The sequence below is a fragment of the Gallus gallus genome, chromosome 15, assembly GCF_016699485.2.
Source record: "Gallus gallus isolate bGalGal1 chromosome 15, bGalGal1.mat.broiler.GRCg7b, whole genome shotgun sequence".
NCBI lineage: Eukaryota > Metazoa > Chordata > Aves > Galliformes > Phasianidae > Gallus > Gallus gallus.
The window spans coordinates 11,764,149-11,787,958 of NC_052546.1; the positions used below are offsets into that span (position 1 = coordinate 11,764,149).

Here is a 23,810-nt window from a genome sequence, read left to right on the forward strand (position 1 = left end):
AACCAGAAAAACTTGTCTGTTTCAGCTGATCACCCAGCCCCGTGAACCACAGTACTGCTATGATAGTCCATTTCCAGCAGCTCAGATAAGCAACTAGGAGCAGAGGCAGCAAGGGAAAGACCTGTCCTTTCCCGTCTTTAGGATTCTGATCTGTGAATCTCATACTGTAAATCTTATGTGCAAAAAGATCTTGTTGACTTCAAACATCCCTCTAGGAATGCAATTTGTAACAAAAATGGAAAAGACTTAAACTTCACCATCAGAGCACTTCTCTCTTCAGGCTTTGCATTTTAAAATATTACAAACAAAATTATATATTTTCATAAACCTAGCCCATTGCCTTTCCTGTCATAACATCTGCATTATATCTGTGAAGAAAGCATCTAGCATATCCCTGCCAACCCCCGATGTCCTCAGGTGCAGGACATGCATATAATTTGCACTTGCAATCAGTGAGCAAGCAGAAAAATAGAGGAAATTAATTTCTCTCATTCCTTTTCCCACTGTCCTATTTTATTCAGGAGCCTTTTTAAAATGTTGCTTACTATATGATTATGCACAACAGGGGGTTGTAACAACCTCATCTTAACTCGACTACCTCTGCCCTTGCTGTGGAATGAGCAGTTGCCTTGGCAATTTCTACATGCAGCGCTCAGGAGCTACAATTACAGTGCTCTTCTCAGTAGTGATCCTCTTAGTTCCTTTTCTTAGAAGTTCATGACTAGGAGATATAAAAATACAGGTATAGTGGATTGTATTGCCCCAGTGTTCTTTCTCCTCCATCCCTGAAGGAAGCAAACCTACATTATCTAAACTTGCTTGCTCTGCAACAAGAAAAACCCATTTGTGTAGGGTGATGTATTGCATTACCTGAATGTTACAACCAGATAAATTAAGCCACCCAAGGTGATAACACTGAGTTCCATATAAAACCTGAGGACTAGAACAAGGGCCTCTAGGGTCATTCTACATTAGAAGAAACTGAAGGAAACATTGTCTTGTATCATGTAGAAAAGACATCTGATCAAGCAAGTACAATTATCTCACTTATAACTGCTGGCTCTGCAAACTTGGGAGAAGTGTTTAAGCAGTGGTTTATACTGAAATGGGAGGGTCTGTTGCGTCAGCTCCTTATCAGTTCAGGCAGTTTATAGGTCAGACCTCGTGGCGATCTACATCAGTTGTATTTGCTCTACATACAGTAGCAATGGACAAAACTAAGACAGCTAACGTCAGCTCTGTGATGTGAGCAGGAAACACTCAGATCAGGTTCAGTTTCTTGACTGCACTAGCTCTGCTGGTTGTAAAAACAAACTCCTTGTCTATGAAGCTGAATAAGACTGGTAAGAGGGGAAGCAATGCTGAAGTAAACTCCTCTGACACAGCAGATTACTGTTTTAGAGAGAAATCTGAGAACAGGAATGAGATTAGTTGTACCTCTGCTCCCGGTAAGCAGCGGATGGATACAAAATAGGGTCATACATTGTTTAAATCTACATGTGGAAACCCTGTATTTCATACTTAAGTTTGTAGAGAGTATGGGTACCTGAAAGCAAAACTCTCCTTGGAAAAGGAGGGAAAGACAGCTGTTTTTCTTACTGCTGGGAAGGGAAGGCTATTGCACTGAGGGGGGTTGTTCTCACCACGCACTTTCTTCATAACAGAAATGCCTAATTGCAACTGGCATTCTGGACACTTCAGTGCCTGTGCCCGTGGGCACTTGGCTGGTGAGCGACAACATTTCTGACATGGGCAACGTGAAAGCTGCGGAGGAGACTAAAATGCTGAAGTGCTGGTTTAACAGTTAAGAGGCTAAAAAATTAAGCAGCCCTAAAGCTTAAACAGTTCAGTTCTAAGAGATAAAAGAGGTTTTAAAATGGAATATGGGTTTACAATTTTGTAAACATGGGCCCCCTCTCTCTTTCCTTCTCCCCTGCTGTCAAGTGGGACCAGAGATGCTGGTTTTGAACCAAGATGGCAGTCACCAGCCACCATGGCTGAGAGATGCCATTGCTAATTAAGGCTTCATTCTCAAATTCTGCTCAGATTTAGGAAAGGGTGAGAAATACCGCATCTGAGAGCAGTACCCTCAAACACAGTCACTGATGCTGAACACTTCCAGGCAGACTACAAATACTTAGCATTTAGAGAACAAATTCAAATTTGGCTTGGAGGAACAAAGCTGCTCATACCATAAATGTTCTTGCCTACTCAACTGAGAAGCGTCACAAAGAATGTAAGAGTCAGTTCTTCATATAACACACGTTCTTCCAGCGCAGTTTTGAAATGTCCCTTCTCCGAAATAGATGTGCAGGTTTTGAGAAGAAAAGCAGCAGACTCTTCAGTGCCAGAATGCAGTGATCACTCTCTGACTTAGAGAAATCACAAGTCACACCACCCATTAAAATGTTGTCTCCATCTCTTTATGCAGCATTCAGTACAGCAGGACAACTTCTGGAGCTTGGTTGCCTCCTGATTTGAACCTGACCATCTGTGTCTGAGGACTTTTCAACTCTACAGCTATTAGATTTGAGCAGTTGGCAAACTGTTGCCTTCTTGTGTATTTTAAGGGCTGTTTTTTATTTTTTCTTCCTTCCTACACATACCAAATAAAGAACTGTATTTTTATTTGTTTGATTTACAGTAGAGTTTATTCAGACGCTTCATAATAAATATCAGCATACTATCCAAATGCGATGTAAAAAAATCCCCATCAGTCTTATCTTTGATTAGTCTTTTAAGTATCAGTAGCTCTTGCAGTGGAAGTTTAAATCTTTTTGTTTGAACGTGAGTTTGTTACACAGGTGTATGGGAACTGTTGAGTCACAGCCTGAAGCACTGATTGAGCACCTGAGGAACAGACTCGGTCAGCACTGGGAGCACAGGTGAAGGCAATTAAGCTGTGTGATAGGAAGGGGTGGAGCCTGGCTGCACCTCTCTTAGACCTTATTGAAGAGCCGACTGCTGCTGGGGAAGGATATTATTATTGTTATTATTATTATTATTATTATTTTAAGATCTCTCTTTGGTGAAGTTTTCTCCTGTGAGCCTGGAATCTTCTGATATGGGTGAGCAATCTTCTTTCCTTCCTTTATAGCACCTTCCTTTCATGCCGGTACTTCCGTCATCACGCCTCTGCTGTAATGCCTTTTCCATTGTGGTGATCTGTTCAATTGCTACAACAGCCTTCCTCGTGCTTGGCTGGTAGTAACACTTACCAAACACTGTTTTCCTGCTTATCTCTTCACAAAAAGTGTCTTCATTCCTGGCCTCGCATCTTGGGAAACTAATTCACTCATCGAAATCAAAGTATTTTAGATAGCATTTTATTCCTTCTTACTTCTAGACATCTCACCGATCTTATACACAACAATAGTGAGTGCTCACTTTTATTTCAGCCATAAACTAGCTTGAAGACATTACAACTGACTGAAACAGACCAAATTTGTATGGGAAACTACAGAATACAAGTCAAAGTTCACTGAAATCAACTGGAGAAAATTTTATGGACTTCAGTGTAACTTTGAAAGAGTTTCTATTCAGTCTAAGGGTTTTTTAATATTATCATTACTCCAAGTTTAGGCTTCTTGACTTTAGGGAGAAAGCAAATGGAGAGCGTGTGATGTTTTGTTAAGTTTTTACATCATTTCAGTAACATACTCTTGCCCATTTCAAATTAAACTATGGCCATTAGTCAAAGAGTAAATACTCTGGTCAGATACTCTTGACTTTTCTTGCTCTCATACCACTGTAACCAGTTGGAGAAGTCCAAGTTTATTTTTCCTTCTAAGAACTAAGCAGTGCAATAAAGTATTTGAAACAAGTTTATTTCAGCAAGGATGTAAGCTTGGTTTTGGTCAAACAAGGAGTGTCGCTAATCCACCACTTACATGAAACCACCTTCAGGGCAGAAATTGGCAGCTGTTCAATGTGATAGACTGGTGCTGCACAATAGTTTAGTATCCATTGAAAATTCAATGACATATTAAGGAAGAGAATATAATAACAGCTGGAATTTGAAAATAATGTCTGGATTAGCACCTCTTCACTTGCGAAGAGTGCTGCAGGGTGTTTAGTAACCATGTCACACAATGAGTTGCACGATCTATGTCACTAACTGCAATGCTGCATTTACTTAAAACTCTTATCGTTGAATGCTCTGTAATTCTGCTTACATGTTCAGAATTTGACAAAATCATACCTTGAGATGGCAAGCAATCTACGATTGCACTTAACTAAATTTCAAGGAATCCATGCATCTTTATCTTTTGCCCTTTGCTTTGTGTGTGTGTGTGTGTCATTGCACAGTCAAAGGAAACAGCTTTTTATGTGAATGATGATTAATAAGCAGCCCTGTTGAAGGGTGAATAGAGTTGGTGTTAAGAACAGGCTCTTTTAATAGACATTTTAAAATATGTTCTAACATGTGAAAATGATAGGCTGTCAAATGGCTGTTCAGGTGTACACCAAGATAATAACATGCATTTGAGAAAAATGATAAGGTAAAATACATGTTTTTACAGTATGAAGATAAATAGTGAAATGCACACTTGCATTCCCCAATGTACAATAAGGGGGGGGGGGGGGAAAGAATCCATTTAGAGTGGAATTGAGAGTAGCCTAGACATCTCCATTGCCTTGCGCTTGAAATATCATCAGCTGAAAGTGTCAGATCTGCAGTTGTGTGTTTGAATTAAAGATATAAAGTATTTACAGTTTCCATTTATCAGCTATTAAAAAAATCTTTCTACAAAGCTGAAGGAATTTTAAGACAAGATATTGTTTAAGGGTTTTGGTTGTATTTCCAGTATGCAATTTTCTAGGTAGAAACAGAATGGGATCTTTGTGCAAACAGTGCAGTGAGTGAGAAACTTAATGAAAACAAAGTATTAAGTCCTCTGGTTTCCTTGAGATCAATGTCAAAACATCACCTTTCTTATTCATGTGGGACTTTGACAGGTAGTAATTCAAGTTGTGGGCTAGTGAGAGGATAGCTGTCTTTTTCTATTTTTTTGTAAGTATACCACAGTCCAGAATCCCCTTCCCTGATTGCTGTGTTGACCTCTAAAGAACAAAGTGCCCAACTATTTGAAGTTTAACCTCAGGTACATGCAGTGAGCTATAGTCATTTCCCCATTTCCATTGATGTTGCCGTTTCCTAGAATTTGATAAATGTTAAGTTCTCTCCCTTTACAAAATGTTTTGATATTCAGTTCAGTTCTTATTTCAGCCTTTAATCTTTGTTGTGTGCCTGTGTGCTCCAACAAAAAAAGTATTCAAAACAGTTCCCTAAATGGCATGGAAGTCCAAATACTGAATAGAGTACTTTAGTTGGAAGGATTTAGCCCTGACCACTTCAGGTTTAACCAAAAGTTAAGCATGTGATTAAGGTCATTATTCAAATGCATTGTGAATACACCCATGTATGGAGCATCAACCTCTCTTAAGGAGGTAGATAAAAGAATGAATTTTGAGACTTACAGATGGATTGAAAAATCTAGCAAAAATTCCTGATTGTTTTCTGGGTTTTCTTAGTTAACAAGGTAATCTAAAGGTATTCCTCACAGAATCCTTCAGTTAACCAATTTTCTATGAGAAGAATATAGGGCCCAGTGACATTCATGCTGCAAAGAGCTACTACATCCATCAGAGAAAGTAAGTGTCAAACCAGGTTAAGGATTTACATGTACTAATAGTACTCAATTTAACTAGAGCAAAAATGAAACAACTCTTTGGAGGTGTAATTCAGGTGTGTGCTAGACTTTCACATAAACTCTTGAACTGATGATCCAGCAGTTATGGTTTTCTCCATTTTTTTTAATAAGGTTACTCTAATTCTCCAGCTTTCTAGATTTGGAACAAAATGAAGTTTAGAAACAGGTCCCACTGTTATGAATAGCATCTATCTGTGTTAATAGATGTAAACCAGACCTAGACTGACATACTTCCAGTTGAGTTTAGAGGTAGCAATCCAAGTCTGGACCTAGACGCTGAATTTACAGCTCAGAAGCAAAAATCCTGAGAGTTACTTTAAAATAAGTTGATGGGAATTCTGATTATGACTTCAGATATTAGTTTTAATTTAAGTACGGAATTGAGACCACTGGTAAGGAGACTTGGCATACCATCCTTTTGGGGACAACTCCTTTTAATTTAAGGTTGCATGAATTCTCAACTGCATTCATTTAGGACCTACGTAATCCAGATTTTTCCTGTTCTTTCCAGGAACATTGCTTTCCTTGCTTTGAGTAGGTCCAGAATCTTCATATAGGTTAGTTTCAAAATGAAAGACTCATGTCCTTTTGTTTCAGTTGCAAAAAAACAGCTAAGAATGTCAGTTTGAACCATGTAGGACACTTTCCTCAGAGGAGTAGGTTGCCCAAGGGTGATAGGGTAGAATACCCTATGTGGAGTCTTTCCAAGCTTTTCAAACCAAACGTCAAAGAAGCAACCCTTTGGCTTGCTGGTGAGAAAATGATGCCCTGAGGTGCAGCTTCTGTGTCAAGCAGATAGCAAGCAACAGGATCGTAAAACAATATTTGAAGAAAGGCAAAAATGAGGGAAAGGGAAAGAGGTTCTTATTAGCTGGAAAGTAAGGCTTTTCAATCACAATCTCTGACAAAGAACAGAACTATTCGGACAGTAAATCACTGTGGCCCACTGAGAAACCTGTGCTGATAAAAGAGCGTCTGACAGACAGGGCAGAGAAGAGGTTCAGGGTGGCTTGCAGGGAAAATCTTTCATTCCAAACACACACACCAGACCAGCAGAGACAGGAGGAGCAGGTACAGGCAGGCAGGCAGTCCTGATCAGGAGGGTGAAATGGGATTTCAGTTCTTTATTTCTACAAAGAGTATAGGAAAGCCCCTCTCTGATTTGTGGGAAAAAGAGGGCTGGCTGCCCTCCTGAGATTTTTTCCATCTATGTATTTTAATTTCTGTCAAAGAAGCTGTAGTTTCAAACTCAGTTGGTTGTACTTCCATCAGCTCCTGGGTCTAGTGACAGAGCCCCAAATGACAGGGCAGCAAGGCAGATCTTCCAGTTTTCTGGAGCAAACCTGAGAAATCACTGCTCGTTTGGCAGCTGAGTATGGCTGGGGAAGGTATTTGCAAATCACACAGAAGGATGCTTGTTAAATAGCCTTTGAGATAGAAAATAAAGTCCATAGGAGTTGGATTGACTTAAGATAAGTGAGCTCAGTCACAACACAGTGACCACAAAGTGCATTCACAGAGATTGCTCTGTATCATGTACACAGCTAGCAGGATACGAGTGACTCAGAACATTGTGCTTTGCTTGTAAAACCTGCAGTGCTTTGAACCTGCTTCCTTTTTAGCGACAAGAATATCATATTCTTTCCCTTCCTTCTTCCTTCCCATTTTCTACCTTATGCACTTTAGTTTTACTCCCAGAACAACAGGGAGTATAATGTGGTGTAATGTATATATCTCCTAGAGGTAGAATGAGGGAGATAAGAGGAAAAGCAGCAGACTGAACAGTTTAAACTGTATGTTTCCTTTTGTCTTTTCTCTTGAGTCCACAACACTGCAGGTATAAAATTTTGCTTTTCTGCAGAATTTGTGGGAGATATCTGTAAGATCTGAATTAAAGAGACAGTTAAAAAGGAAAATAACAGGGAAAGTTTTAAGATCAGCTTAGGTAAACTTTTTGTTCTTTTGCTAATGGGGAGGATGAATATGGAATACTACACATTACATACATACACATACTATACATAGACACTGATCTTGATACCAACATTCTTATTATTCCATTTTAACTATACCTGCTTGCTAAGGCTCTCTTCATACCACTAGTGTAGAACAAGACCAGCACTTTCACATCATCCTTTCTAGTGTTGTGCTTGTGTTCCATCTCTCTTATGTTTCAGTGAGCTAAATTTAGGGACTGGATGATGAGGAAAAGGACCTCTCAAGCAGCAGTATATCTCTGGGCTATTTTTGCCAGTTCTGCAAGTATGTTTTGTACCAGGAAAGCAGCAGAGATGGCTTAAAATGCAACAGAGGTTCTATGAGGGTTGCTCAAAAAATAATGTCTCTCATTTTATTATACTGGCCCATGACATCAGAGGCAGATGGTGGTGGTATGACAATGGAGTTTAAACCTTCCCACCAGTATGCCACTACATTTTGTTGCTGTGTGACAGATGGCAGCAGAGAGGCAGCCTGACAGAATGGCCTATGACATGGAGTGTGTATAGAATCACAGAATCATGGAACCATTAAGGTTGGAAAAGACTTCTAAGATCTCAAAGTCCAAATGTCAACCCATTCCCACCACGACTGCTAAATCATATCCCTCAGTGTTATATCTCTATGTTTTTTAAACACCTTCAGGGATAGTGAATCCACCACTTCCCTGGGCGGCCTAGTCCACTGTCCAAAAAAGCAGTTCTGAGATTTTTCTCTTTTTCAGGCTTACCTTCCACCATCATAACAGATCCTCTCTGCAATCAACACTTGACCAGAACATCTTGCTGTGTCCTGTTTTTGGAATTTTACTGTTGGTCCAACTAACTTGACATGCACATAGTAAGTTACAGCTTGTGAACTTTCTTTGTATATTTGTGGAAGTGGGAAGGGAGAAAATGTAAATAGTTGTTAAAATATTAGATTGCTACGGGTAAGCAAATGTACATTTAGAAAGTGTTAAACAGTACTGGGGCGGGGGGGGGAGGGAAGTTTTCCTTTCCTACTGTGGAAAGCTTGAAAGGGGAATTCCGGCATCTGCCATTATAAATAAATCACCAAAAGCAAGGAGGTACTAACTAGTTAGACACGGTACTTTCCCCAGGAGAAGAGTATCCTGTTATATCACTAAGAAACATTCTAACCTGAGGCAACTGATCTTAACAGTTCAGTGCCTTAAATTTAGGGAGTGAGAGAGAAAAAGAACTGTAGCACTTGCATTTCATTGGGAGAGAGGCCTCCCAGTTCCACTTTAGATGAACAGAGTCACTGTCTTTCTGTGGAGAGTTTTCATGCAACCCAGCCCAGTAACTTCAATGATCAAAATTTGGTAAGTATTTGAAACCCTCTCACTGGAGATATGGGGCTTTGGACACAAATGGAAGCAAGCTAGATCACATTGCATCTGTTCCAGCATCCTATCTGTTACAATGGCCATTATTGGATGCTAATCATAGAATCATAGCTCATGTTATGATAGAATCATAGAATCATTTAGGTTGAAAAAGACCTCTAAGATCATCAAGCGCAAATGTTAAACTAGCACTGCCAAGTCTACCGCTCAACCACACCCCTAAGTGTAATATGACTTACACCCTTCTAAATAAGGCCATGGATAGTGACTTAAATGGGAAGGTTATTAGAAACAGGGCAAGCATAAAAGAATCTCATCACAACTCAGTCCCTTTGGGAACTACAGATGTTTCAAATAGATGACAAAAGCTCCTATTACCAGGAGCTTATTATCAGGCTTTTACCTGAATGAAAGCCACCTTTCCCACTTCCCCTGTCTCTAGGTTGATATGGGAGTATTACATTCAAGATGTGTGCAGAAAAATGTATCTATAATGGATTAAAATTGGGTTACTTTCACTAGAAAGTTCCTATGTGTTGACAAAAGATAATCATGAGATAATAAAATAACATCAGCTGAAAGGAGGCTTTGAAATAGAGTTGGTTACTTAATGAAGACTTTATCCTTATGACAATTATGTGGCTTAAAGGCATTCATTCACTTCTTGAGCCTGTATTTTATATCTTCCTTATGAAAGCACTGAGACAAAGCTATTGAATGTTTGGGGAGAGATGCTCTTGATCATTCTAGTTCAGTTCTGTTCTTTAAATATAGATGTATGTATTTGTATACGAATAAATAGATATAAATTAAGCCTAGGCACAAGAAGGTCTAGCTTAGCCAACCATTCAAACCATTCAGTTGAGTGAGATCAGATGTGGGTTCATATTACTTCAGATAGAAAGGGATAATGAAAGTGGGCCTTCTAAATCCTTGGTGGACGTTTTCGGTAAGAGGCAAACAAATAAAGGAGCAATGGCAAGTCCTTTTATGCATGTAACCTCTGGTTTCTTTGTTTCTCCTGTAAATGTCCACTTTCTTTCTCCTCCAAGAAATTGTGAAATCTGTTTTTGAGTTGGAATTTTTCTTTCTTAATACTGCATAGAATTTTCTGCCTTGTTTTAGTAGCAAAATGAATAATTTACTCAATGTAATCCAAACCTGCTTTTTTGTTCAGATTTGGCTGTCAGACCAAAAAATTTTAAATTAATTATTGAAGGGCTTAATTGTGGAAGATACTGTGTTTTCTAATGGGAGCTAGAGGCTGTGAGAATCTCCTCTCATTTGGTTGTTTAGCTATTTCAAGCCAAGAAGTACTGAATGGTTAACTGTTTCTCTATCCTAATACTCAGCAATGAGCTATTCAGTGAACTGATCCCAGCAGTAATGATCATGGAGAGAACCCAAATTGAATGCATCCTCACAGGTAGTTAGCAAAATGTTCAGATGAGATCCTTCCCTTTTTAAAGGCCACTGAAGCTGGAAGAGGACACATTGAGAAATTCCTGAAGTATCCATGTGCTGCTTTTATGTGTATGGTGTCACGTAGAGCAGTATTCCAGAGCTCATATTCCAGAGACCTCTTGGAAGTAGCTCAATTAAAAGTATATGACCATTCTCAGTGGCTGCATCTGCTGGAGCTAATTGTTTCATTCTGTTTCAACTAAAAACGTTTTGTGTGAGTGTCTTACGGAAAAAAAAAACACTCATTTAGAAAGTGCTGTGTTGCAGCCATGTATAATAATAAAAAAAAAATCTTAATATTAATTCTTGGTCTTGGATAATCGTGGGTACAGTATTTAATATGTGTACATATTTTGCTTTATTTCCAGCAGATAGCAGCTCTGTTCTTCTGTCTTGCTAACTATACCACTGTGCCACTGAAGAATGGAGGCTTAAAAAAGTAATATCTTTTCGATTGAGGGAATCAGAAAATGCTAGTTTCATCCAGATCATTTTTAAACACATACAGATGCTTAAAACTACAGACAGAGGGCACTTCTGAAAGACTTATTAATCCATTGTCTAAGAATCTCAGTACTGTGCATCTTGTTTGTTTCTAAATCTGGTCTAGGATTTCCTCATTTTTTTTCAACTCCTTGTGTAAATTACACAAGCAATTTATTCTGATCTAGAACAAGAACTAGAACAAATCCCTTAATGGAAGTAGTGAATGCAGCTAGGCAGACTGTGAATTATTCCCCACCCTCTTAATTTAGATGGAGGTGATGGACCAAATGAGTTGTTAGCCACAATACTGAGATCATAAAGCAAACAAAAATTAAATGCTGCCATAATGCAGTTATTAAAAAAAAAATAATGGTCTTATTCCCCTCTTTTACTGCTATCATCTTTCTCCTACTCACTCTCCTACTTGCTCCAATAAATGTTTCAAGAGCAACAAGCTGTAATCTGGAGCCAAGTGTGTGGTTATCTAGGTCACTGGGCTGAGGGCAATTAGTGCAGGAGGAAGCAGATGGACAACATTACTTGAAATAAAAAACCAAGAACTTTCAGTTACTTCCTCTCATCATGGGTCAGTACCTAGCAGAGAACTTTCTTTTAATATCACTATTGCATGTAGGAAAGCAGAGCCAGCGTAAAGAAGCCAAGATGCCACTGTTGATCTTTCTAAAGCAAACAACTACAAATTGATCAAATTAGGCTGGGTAAGAACTGTGGATAAATAATACCATGCTCTAGGCTTCATACTTAGCTACTTAAAAGACCTAATTTTACATGTAATTACCTCATTATCAGTTTCTAGAACTTATTTGCCAATTAATCATCCACTGTGGGAGGCCCTCATTTGAGAAATGGAAGTTGATCATCCCAATATCTCTAAGATCCTCCAACCCATGTGTGCACTGGAGGATATAGCTTTTTTGCTTATCAGGATGTTTGTCTCTCACGAGAACACACATACTTACTGTCCTGTAGACCCTGAGAGTTGAGAACAGGTACAGCTGAAAGTCCTCCTCAAACCTTTCCAAGGTCAGAATGCAGAGACCCCCTACGGCAGCTCTGACCTGTCTCAGCACAGTACAGATCCTCCACCGTTCTGACAGGTTGGCTGTTCATCATCCAAATGAAAGGCTCTGATCTCCCCTGTTTGTCAGCAGAGCTGTCACAGGTGAGATTTTGCAGATTTCCAAAGGCAGGTGAATTACAGAGTCAAATGTGACTTGGGGGCAGAGGCAGATAGGAGGGCAGGGAGTTTGCAGTTATAATTCCTTTATGTCTTCAAGATGTCTCAGACATGGTGCTTGGTGCTTCTGTCTGGCTCTTGCCCGTGATTGTGTTGGAAGAGGCCTAAGGGACAGTTCTTGGAATTCTTCAGGTTGTCAGGGACCTGCTGCACAGGCGATGGGTTACGTGGGGATTTCTCAGCTCTAGGAAGTAAAGATTTAAGCTCTATAATCATTCATCTTCAAGACTTTCAGACTTCCAATAGTCATATTAAGAAGGGCTTCTAGGCCCAAAACCTTTGCTTTCTCCTATGTGAAACTTATTTTTTCCCTTACATCTTACATTTTGAAGTAGGATTATGGACACACAAATCCTATGCATCCCTGATGCTCTACAGGGCTCTGTCTGAACCTGAAGGTAGGGCCAGTGCTGCAAATCAAAGCTTCCCTAAGTAGTCAGGACACAAAATGAGACTTTGTTTTTGATGCTGAGCTTTGAATAACAGTAGTGAACACCAGACAGTCTTGTAAATTTTATATAGTTTAAATGTGGAATTGGCCATAGACAAACTATCATTTGAAGGACCTCTCACAGAGAAGCAGTAGACTAGTCAGGAAAAGCCTAACCATGACTGATGGCAGAGAAAGGAGATAGGCTACAGGTTTATCAAGCAGGAGAACTAATCGTACTAAAAATGAGAAGTACAGTAAGCAGAACTGATTGATCTACACACAATTTATGTATCACCTAGATAATCTCCCTGATATTCCGAAACTATTATGACGGTTTTATTTTCTCTTTGAGAGGACAAGCATTCAGCAAAAAAACTACACAGCAGATAGCGGTGAGCTTCATTAAATAATACATTTTCCTCCCCTTCTCACTGGCATTCAACTAGCACAGTGGCAAATTATGTTCTGGAGTGGGGGAGGGTGGCTAAAAGGATTTATTAACACAAAGCTGACTGTCAGTGTGTGAGGGCTGCGTTCAGTTCATACTAAACAGACCATTTAGTGATAGCATGAGTGGTGAGCAGGTCAGTATTCTCTGCAGAGAAAGTCAAGGGTCAAAATGCCCTACTCTGAGTGTTTTCATTTTCCTAAATGTAATATATACTGTGTACAGTCGCATGATTCTCATTGTCCTACGTTCCTCTTCTTCATCTTCTCAGTACTTAGCATATTTTCCTCATGAGTTAAACAAAAAAAATGGTGGGAGTGGTCAAAATACATTTAGAAACCTACGGAAAATATCAGTACAGGAGCTGTCTCTTAATTAAGCCACAGTCTTAAGCTCTATGAAACAATTTTATTTGAACGTATTTATTACTGAAAGCATTTCCTGGGTGTTACCTGAATATATATATACTGCTTTGGTCAGTCAAACACCAAAGATTTAGGCTTCCCTCCTTTGCACCTGACATATCCCAGTTACTTGCCTGAGAGCAAGGAAGAATATTCTCTGTGACAACTTCATGTGAACACAACCTCTACATTACTGATATCATCAAAGTGTCTCAGAGAAAACTGAATCATAACAGAAGTGGCTCAGGTTTGTATCATGCACTGCTAAAAATGAGGAAAGTATGTTATTACATGTACAACTGCTTCCTTCTTCTCAAGTTTATTCTCTGCTGTCTATTGAACTGCCCAACTGGAATATCTATCAATGATCGTTGTAATGTTTGTGTGAGTAGGTACAGCGTGAAATGCCATCTTCAGAGATTTTGTTTTCCCACTGTGTTCCATTTGGGCACATGATATATCCCCAGGGTGAAAATAAATGCCAGTCTTATATAAAAGAATTGGCACAGAGAAATTAATTGCTAGTTTACCTTAGCCAAGATTCTTTATCTGAGAAGGACTAGTACCAGATGCGAAGATGAAGGGGAAATAAACTCAAAACTAAGAACTGAGGCCAGCTAGCCCTGATGAAAGTTCTTCCGAACTGTAGGAGGTTAAAGAATGACTGGGAAATGAGTTCAGGCAGCACAAAAGGAAAATGATATTTAAAAAAAAAAAAAAAAGCATATGCAGGGAGAGATTATGCCAGTCATACAACTACGTGTAAGGTGATTACTTTTCATACAGTTGGAATAAGTTTCCTTAGAGTTTATGCAGTGTCTTTTTTGACAGAGTAATAAACCACATGCTTGGATCTGAGAGAACACAGTAGAGAGCTGTGGTCTCATGAATGTGAGATTGTGCAGGTTGAAAACTTTCTGAAGGAGACCCTGGTTTTCACAGCACAGCCCGTCAGCAGGGTCACAACGAAGCCTCATGATGAGCAGCCACAGTGCATCTGGAAGAGGTGTCTGGTTTCTGAGCTAAGAGGCAGAAGCGGGACCCCAAGGGAAGGCTCTGTCCCTGACCCCCTTTGCCCTCCCTTGTTCTGATCTTTATTGGGCCGTCTGCCTTGTAGCATCAAAGGCAAAAGCAGACCCGTGATTTGTCCTACAACAGCTCTATAAAAAACATAATTGCCCAATAACCCTCTGTCTGCAAACCAAGCCATCTTCCTGTTTCTTCTCTCATAAAGACTATTTGACAAGCCTCTTCCATCAGCTTATAAAAGTCTAGAAATTGTTGCCTTCCCTGGAAAGAAAATTTGGAGAGAAACAGAAGAGAAACTCATTTGTTTCTCTTATAATATGTATGTGTGTACACATGCACACACATGTGCCCTGAGATTTCCACGACAAGTAAATAATGGAAGCCACTCAAGATAGCCAAATCGCCTGTGGGGTGACAAGCAAAAAAAAAAAAATTAAAAAAAAAAATCCTTCCTAAAATAAAGATATAATGCACTCTATTGAATGTATAGAGTCAGAAATGTTCTAGCCTTTAATTGAACAGAGTTAAAAAAAAGAATATGTGCTGCTAGGCTGGGAAGAAAACATTCTGAAAGTATTGCATTAAAAAATATTCTGAATATCATAGCATTTTTTCTGAAATTCCACGTGAAGAGAGAGAATTTAATACTATTTTGCATTTCTGCCACTGATAACTGAAATAACCACAGATTTCTTGTTTTCTCTTCTCTCTCCTTTATTCTTCATAAAGAGTTTGTTTTCCTCCATGACAACATTGCTGCAAGACTCTCTAACTAAAAAGATTCACCAGTTTTGCCCTCCAGAAGGATGCTCATGTCAATTGTCCCATCACCTTCTGGATAGTGTAGGGAGTAGCTCATTCAGGAGGCGTTCTGTCTTCAGGCATCCTTGAGAAAATACAGAGAAACTCCAAACTGAAACTCTGTTGTAACTAAAGTTTAAATCTAAATCACTTTGTGTTTCAGCCACTAAAAAGTAATTTCAGGTAATTTGACTGAGCAGTCTCACATCTGAAAAGTTTGAAAAGATCGGTTATCTACTAGCTTGTCTGACTGTCCCAGGTCTCACTTGGAATATTTAATGCAAATAGGATTTGATCTGCGATGCTGAGATTTACAGTCCTGGCAACCACAAGGATACTGCATTTTAATTCACTTTCAATACGAAATAGTTGCTTTGATATTCCTGAGAACAAGCGCCTTGGGATCTGCTCCTCCCATATGACGTCAAATAAGAATTTCTCTATTAACACTGGTGGATGAAGGATCAGACTCTTCAAAAATCAACAGTAAAAATTTATGACTACTGCTATGGGCCAAAGCTTGAAGTGTTTATTACACAGTCAAGACTACCCTTGAAATAAGTGAAGGCTTTGCTGAGAAAGGAAGGTGTCATTAATGGTATGGGAAGATGCTGATTTCGGATTCCAGTGCTGTACATCCTTGGATGTTTCAGAATAACCCACGTCACACTGGAGAACCTGTGACCCAGGATTTAATTTTCACAGATCTGTGTGAACAAAAATCCCCCAATGTGGGACAGTGATGAAGCTAGAAACTGTAAGGTGCCGTTGTACAAAAGGCTATCTGAGAAGATGCTAGAAGACAAAACCTTGCAGCTCTTTTTGCAACTGAGGCCTTTCTAAATGGTCTGAACTAAGGATATACTGGGCACTGTATCTGTTTTTTCTCACCCTCTAACTTCTATGACAAATAACAGTCAGAACCGGACTGAATAACTTTCTGTCTGAGTGCTAACCACATCCCAGTTCTACAGGCAACCTGTAGGTTCAAGGTATTTATCAAAGACATACCTAGATTTCCAAGTCATAGCATGCAGCACTATTTACTATTTATCACTAAGCTGGTGTCCTAAACCAACTGTATCACACCTTAGCTACAGGGGAGCCAGGGCTGGAACACTTTCAACTACTTTGAATACGCCAGTTCCCACTTAGTTTTATCATCAGCCTTGAGATGATTTCTTCAGTATCTCAAATTCAATCATGGCATAGCTTCAGCACTGCTGTCATACTGAACAAAACGTGTCAGCTAGATTTATTTTGAGCAATGCTGTGGGTGAGTAAGAACTAATAGTTTCTTGGACTACTGTTCAAGTTCCCTTGTCTGAAGTCAGTTAAGCTCATGTGATTCAACTTCCTTAAAGCAGACTGACAAAACTGGTATCATCCTTTGGTCCCAATTAGCTCCCATACCTATAACGCTGAATAGTGTAACTTGAAAGTTTTAAGTAATATGTTATTTCATTCACAGTTCATAGGAAGTATCTTCATATATTTTTCTAGCTTTTCAAGTTAGCAAACTCTGTTCTCTAATTTGCATCCACATAACTGTTGCTGTGGGACTGAATCTCAATTACAATTATCTATCTCCAAGTTTTACACATTTGCCTGTTGCTGCTGGCGAACAATCAAGCTCCACCATCCATTCTCTTAATTTTTGTCATGCATTGATTCATCTCTGTTCAGTGACTTCCTGTGATTAGACAACTGAGTTGACAAAAAAAGGACTATTTCCCAAGTCTCCTCTGCATTCTTTCAGTTCATTACAAGGTCAGTCTCTTCATGTGGCACTGTGCTCTACACATCTCTAGCAGATACTGCCGCAACTTCTCAGTGGTTACATTTCTGAAATATCTTTTAACTTCCCTCTCCAGGCTTTTTTTTTTTCTTTCATTTTTTGTCCAGTGGAGATTCAACACAAGTTGAATGAACTAATCTGCAAGGCAAGCTACATATAGTGACCTCCCTACTACAGGCAGTGAAAGTATGTGTGCCAAAGCACTCTAACTGGCTTGTCCTAGAATGTGAGATGAAAAAGAGCCCCTACTTGTTGTATGAGCCACTGTAAATCTAGGCTTAAACAAATAAGCCAACTTTAAAAATTGAAAAGAAGCCAATCACCTACGGTCTTTTGCTGCCTCTTTTCTCTGATGTTCCAAGTCTTCTCACCAGTCCTATTAGTTTTTCTCTCTCTCTGAATAGTTTGTTCTCTCTGAGTTCATCTAAGTGGTGAACATGTTCTTAAAACTCTTGAGAAATAATGCGTACCTATACTGAGGTAATGCTGAGCTCATCCAGTGATGAGAAGGTAGCATTTTTGGTCCATGGAGACCAGGCTGTCTCCAGCTCATACAGGATAGCAGACAAATAGTGACAATCCCATATCTTGGTCATTTCAATCTTATTCTACCTCTAATACAACTTAAGAATTCTCACGTACTTGCCTCTACCTGTACTCCTGTCTTCTGTTCAGGGGCTAATTTATTTTCCACAAGTTGTTTCAGTGACTCCCCATAGTGCTTTATTCCCTTCTTCAGCCCAGGAAAATGATCAGCAATGTTGTACCTATCCTGTTTCTGTAAAACTGCTCCCTCCCTAAGAGCCTTGCTCTTAGCCCTATGTGCCCTCTCAACCACAAATGGTATGCCAGTCTTAAAATCCAATTGCTAGCACAGATACCTCCACCTGCCTCCACCTGGGGGAAGCAGAGAACCACAAAGAGCTCCTTCCTTTTGGAAGGGTTCCCAAGTACTCTTCTGCTTCAGACAGGAATAGCAGGAAGCCAGATGCAAAATATGCATAAACAGAATTCAGGCTTAACAGCTGTGCCAGGTTCAAACCAGTGCTGAAAAACCAGAATTTGCTCTGAAACCTGCTATAGGTGGGAGTTCTCATCTAATAGCGGCACTGTGATGGTCTGTGTTGTCCTGTAGAACTGGATGGGCCTGATCCCTGGTGGACTGATAAACCTATGACTGTATGCACTTTCTCTGGAAGGAAGTTTCCACACAAATACCAAATTCTGATGCTTGTCAACCTCTACTTCTAATCTATCAACCTTGATGGTTTCTCCCAAGAAAGAATAGAGACCAAAGGTTGGGGTTTCACCTGTGGCTTTAAGCTTGATGCAATAGGGTGAGATTAAAAAAAGCCAATGGCATGATGCTAAATCAACTGCTCCTAAAGTGGGAATGGTAAACTTGTCTGGGCCACCATGCTGTAGTGCCTGTATTCCCCTAATGAAGGTTGCACAGTAGTAAGTTTCTAACTTGTATTGAAGAAAATTTCTAACTAGTATTGGAGAAAAAAAAATTATTTTTAATAATACAAAGTATTAGCATGAAGTATGTATGAAGTAAGCTGTACTGAGCTCTATGAAGAAAGCAGAATAATACTGAATACAGCACTCAGCGTGGCAGACTGAATTTTGAGCATGAAAGGGAAATTGATGCCAGCTCTTATGAAAATGATTGAGTGTGTCAATGATGGAAAAAGTCCATTCAGAGCAGCAAGAACCTTTTTTTTTTTTTAAAAGTCTCCTCCAAAGATACTAATGTAGTAGAAAATAATAATAATAAAATTACTCTTGCATTGAAATATTAAAAAAACTTGGTTGGCCCATATGATATTAAGATCTGTTGCCTAAGGCCTTCAAGCCCAGTGCTTAACCTGTAAGACTCCCTGCCCAGCAACTGTTCCACAAAGTTGTTTAAAATTAAGGTCTCAGTCCTGCTTAGCAAATTTGTGTGGTAGAAACCTGAGCTAAACCAGAGCCTTGTTAAACAAAATAAGCCTCAGTGCTGGCTTGAAGCGTGCTCGTGCTGTACAGAAAGGACTTAGGCTCAAAGTCGATGCAGCGGGCTATGAGGAAACTCACTAAACTGTTAAGTGGGTACCTTTGGGGATATTTATTGACACTCATCTCCCCCGCAGGAAAGAAAGCACTGGGAAGGGACATCTTTAACAAATAAATAAGAGTTTATTAAGTCACATGTCTCCACAACAGGAAATAAACCGGTGGTGGGGAAGGAGGGTGATAGGTGAAAAAAGAAGGGAAACAACGTTACCCTCACAACCCCTCTGCTCCAAGAAGCTGTATTTATTTAAAACACTCTGCTACTAATACAGATGGAAAAAATAATTAAACCAGCCACCCACCCCTTTTATTAAAATCCTTTGTGGCCACCAGGGATACGATTAACATGGCCACTATAAAAACCCAGTCCCCTACCCTCAAAATAAGTGAAAAATACAAAAAAGAGTGAGACATGGTGCAGAGCAGGAAGCAAATTAGGCCTTGCCTCTAGGGTGGTGGGAATATTTTTCAGAATGCCTACTGGAAAATTAGACAGGAGAATCATAAGAAAGGGATAAGCACTCACTTTATCTCAGCTAGGCCTCGAGGGCTCATTGAAAAGCACTTCCTCGTAGGCAATCACCTTAGCATGGAGATCCTGTGAAACTGCACAGCTCAGCGGCAAAGTAAGCGTGGATGTCACAGCCCCTCCTGAGGAAAGAAAGGTAAGGTACTAGTTGTCCCAAATTTGCCAAATTTTGAGGCTTGCCCAGATCCTCTGATGTTCCACACCTGGTGCTTGGCATCTCCTTTAGTCTTCTCTGTACTTTCCTATTGTACTTCTACTGCTGCTTCAGGGCATTCCATGCCTACAGCTAGGCCAGATTTCCCTATAATTATTTTCCTGATTTATACAATGCAATAGAAGCCTGTATTTCTCCAGCTGATATCATGGCAAATTTAGGTACATGGAACATGTGACAGGTATTTTTTCCCCCGTACTAATGCTACTGTAGTCACTGGCATCTTAACCTCCAGTCCAAACTAGTCTTCCTTCCATGAGACCAAAAATACTTAGGACAAGCAACTTTCATCCCTTCGTGATGAGTCTTCTGTCCTCTCTTAAAATCTGCTATCCTATCTGTCCTCAAGAGCATGGGAAAACCAGGAGATCTTTAATCTATCTGTGGATATTCATATACATTCTTATTGGCGCAGTAACTGAAAAAAAAAAAAAAAAAGGAAGAATACAAAGCAGTTAATTAATATAAGGTTAGAAGAGGTTTTATGTACATAGCTTCTCAGTTGCAGAAGGAATAAGTACTGAAGGCACTGAGGTGCTTAGATACACACTTTACTCTATTATTTCCATGTTATCTTTAGTAATACACCTACCCTTTCTGAATGTGTGTATACCAACATCTGCTCCTGACTGCAGCACTTCATTTGTTAGGATTACCCTGGGGCAAAAGGAGATCAGCCAGAATATGTATGTAGAAGGCTTTTCATCACAGCAACCTGGCTGGAAAATGTTATGCATAGTGTCTATTAGCGTGTAATGGTGATCAGAAGCCATGCCAAATGTGGCAGCCCAGAACAAGAAGCTGCCAGGATAAAATGATAGTCATCTCTATGGTAGAAGATCTGACAGCTTCCCAAACCAAGGATTACTTTACTGTGATTGCCAAGGAACCTCCTTGCACACTGTCACTATTATATGAGGAAATATTTTGAAAAAAAAATGTTTGGAATATCTTCTGAGATGTTCTCAGAAAACAAGATTAAAAAATATCCCTTGTTCCAAGCTGGCCAGGGAAGCATTTTGTTCCCCTTCTGTCAATCCCAGTCCTGGATGTTCTATTCTTCTTCACTTTGGAAAAACAGGAGGTCTAATGGCTTAGCTGTTAATTTGTTAATGTAGAGCAGGCTTGTGATTAGTATCCCCTGTGATGTGGTAGATGTTAACTGTAGGAGGGTAAAACGATGCCAGCTCAAGTACAGAATGAAAAAAACTCCTTATTACACACATAAAAGGACTCCACTGAGTTGAAGCAGTGATAACTGTTCACAGTTTTCTAAGAATACAGAAAAGAACTACACCTGGCGTGCATGTAAGAGGAACAAGTAGCTCAGACTGACAACTTGCTATAAGGAAAAAGACTGGAATAGATGGTGTTCCTACTTTAATAAAGCACCTCTTTGAAGAAAATAAAAAAGAAGAATAACATTAGCACTGAAGAGGTCGAAATCTCCCTTACTCTCCTATTAAAGTTAAGTTGTACTTTAGTAAAATGTCTTAATAATGAATGATCATTAAGGAGGGCAGGATGCCAATTACAATATTTTATAGCTGGGGTACAGTAGGTATTATACCTAATATCTGTTAGAGTCTCTTTTCTTAGGAAAGCTGAACACTTTGTAAGAACTACATTACTGGTATGCATAATACTAGATAATTGCAGTTTTGATAACTAGATTGTTGTCCACAATTGTAGGCGCTAAAGAACATTAGACTAGTAGAGTGTAGTTCAGTGTAAGGGCACTGAGTCAGGAAAGTGCATTTATTGCTGGCTCTGCCAATAAATTGTTTTGAGACTGAGTAAATCACTGTCCCTTTCTTCCCTTTCTAAGGAATGATAAGGACAAATGAACTTCCTCTGTAAGACTCATTGACATAAATGGATTAAAAGTGCTCAAATGAAAGATGTATTTTATTGGATAATTGAGACTGGACTTAAAGTGTGTTGGAATGTAAAATTTGGGTGGAAATGGGAATATCTGCTAACTTGAGTGGATGCATAGGTCTCATAAAAGTATCTTTCATGACTTCACAGAAATGACAGAAGCATAATTTTAATGTCTTATCTGGATGGCTCTTTTGCAGCAACATGCAGCAATTGCTCAGTACAGCTCAAGTTATCTTTAGAGAGCTATTTTACCGTCTAGCAACTAACCAATGGAACTACTTACAATTAGTTATATTTTATATGCATTATACCATATTCTCAGCAGGGATCACAAGTCAAAATTCCAGTCTTAGGATGTGAGGAAGGAACTGGCCTTGCCAGAATTTTAACATATGGTTATTGGCAAATCATTTGTATCCTGCTGCTCTGATACCCAATCTGTTCATCTGGCAAAACATTATTAGGCAGTTGGTATGGGCTGGCCTTGCTCACTGGTATTTTATCATCGCTTGTAGTGCTTTTGGGGATGGATCTCAAAAGCAGAGATTGAGGGTTTTAATCAATTTCCTGAGCTCTGACCATCAACAGTGTCTTCATTTCCTGCCGCTTTATAAAACAGGATTAAGTTACAGTCAAAAACTTGTTTGGGGTTATTCTAAATAATCCCACTGAACTGCTTCGTGTTTACACTCATCTGGGATCCTGCTTCAAAGGCTGAGAATATTGATGAGAATCTTCAGCAGATACTTTATATCAGCTCTTCCTGCCTTGATCATAGAGTGTTCAAATCTACCCAAATCTTACCACTGACTTGAATAGGAGCAGGAAGGAAAAAATAATAGTGAAGTAGGAATTCAGCCCTCACTGTGTACATCATTAACAGATTGGAAAAGAACACCAGAAAAACTGTTAAACATCTGTTGATAATCTTTTACTGAATGAATGTAAAACAAAAATAATTATATCTAAGTTATTTCATTTAATATTTAACTAGGAACTAGTAACCAGGGTTACTGTAGATACTAGCGTAATCTTTCTTGTTTTATTCTGAAAGAGATTGATTTATGAGTTCTGTGCTAGCATTGTGTGAAAAAAAAGATTAATGGGTACATAAAAATCTTCAGTATTTGTCTCTTACCTAGACATCTCTGATGTCCTACAGTTCAGCTTCACTGGGACAAATTTTTGCCTAAATCAGCTTTCAGTCTCTCATGACTGTGAAGTAACTTGAAGAATTATCAGGAACTTCTCTAGAGATGATAAGAAAATAAACAAATGCATTAAGTTGCTCTGATTTCCATGACTTTAAATGAGTTTCTTAAATAAGTTTCCCTGTATGTTTATTGACATGATTTCCCTTGACAACTTTGTATCAATATCCAGTTTTTTGATCTGTTCCCATATGGATCATGGTGTTTAAAGGCATCATCTGACAACAGATGTGGCACTCTTGGTATTTCTTTTTTTGTTTCTGTAGTGGCAATGCTGAGTCACAGCCTGAAGCAGTGATTGAGCACCTGGTGGTAAGGCAGAGCCAACCCAGGGGAGCTCAGGTGCATGCAGTGCAGTGCACCTGAGTGTCTGGAAGAAGTAGAGCCAGGATCCACCCCTTCCCAGACCTCACTTAAGGGTTGGCAGCGGAGATGAGGGCATCTCTTGCTGGAGATTCCTGCCTACCTGAGGCCTTAGAAAGGTAAGCAGCTCTTTTCCTTCATTTCTGCATCTGTAGCTGCTGCATTTGGGCTCATTCTCATTTGCTGTAGCCGAAGACTTTGCCACTGTGCTATTATCATCCCATTATTGTGTTGCAGTTTCTTTTTCCTTTTTTTTTTTTTTTTTCCTTGGTCAATAGTAAATAAATTAATGTAGGTAATCTAAACCTGCATGCACTAACCAATCACAGAATCATAAGGATTAGCATAGAGAAAACTGCTTATCATT

General features: G+C 39.3%; 1 long non-coding RNA gene across 1 annotated transcript; it reads left to right on the forward strand.

Annotated features, from left to right (window-relative positions):
* The first annotated feature begins 2,919 nt into the window (after positions 1-2,919).
* LOC121106869 lies at positions 2,920-23,562 on the forward strand. Its single transcript, XR_005840084.1, has 3 exons — positions 2,920-3,068; positions 8,437-8,552; positions 23,347-23,562. It is a non-coding gene; the product is annotated as an uncharacterized LOC121106869 (long non-coding RNA).
* Positions 23,563-23,810: the final 248 nt, after the last annotated feature.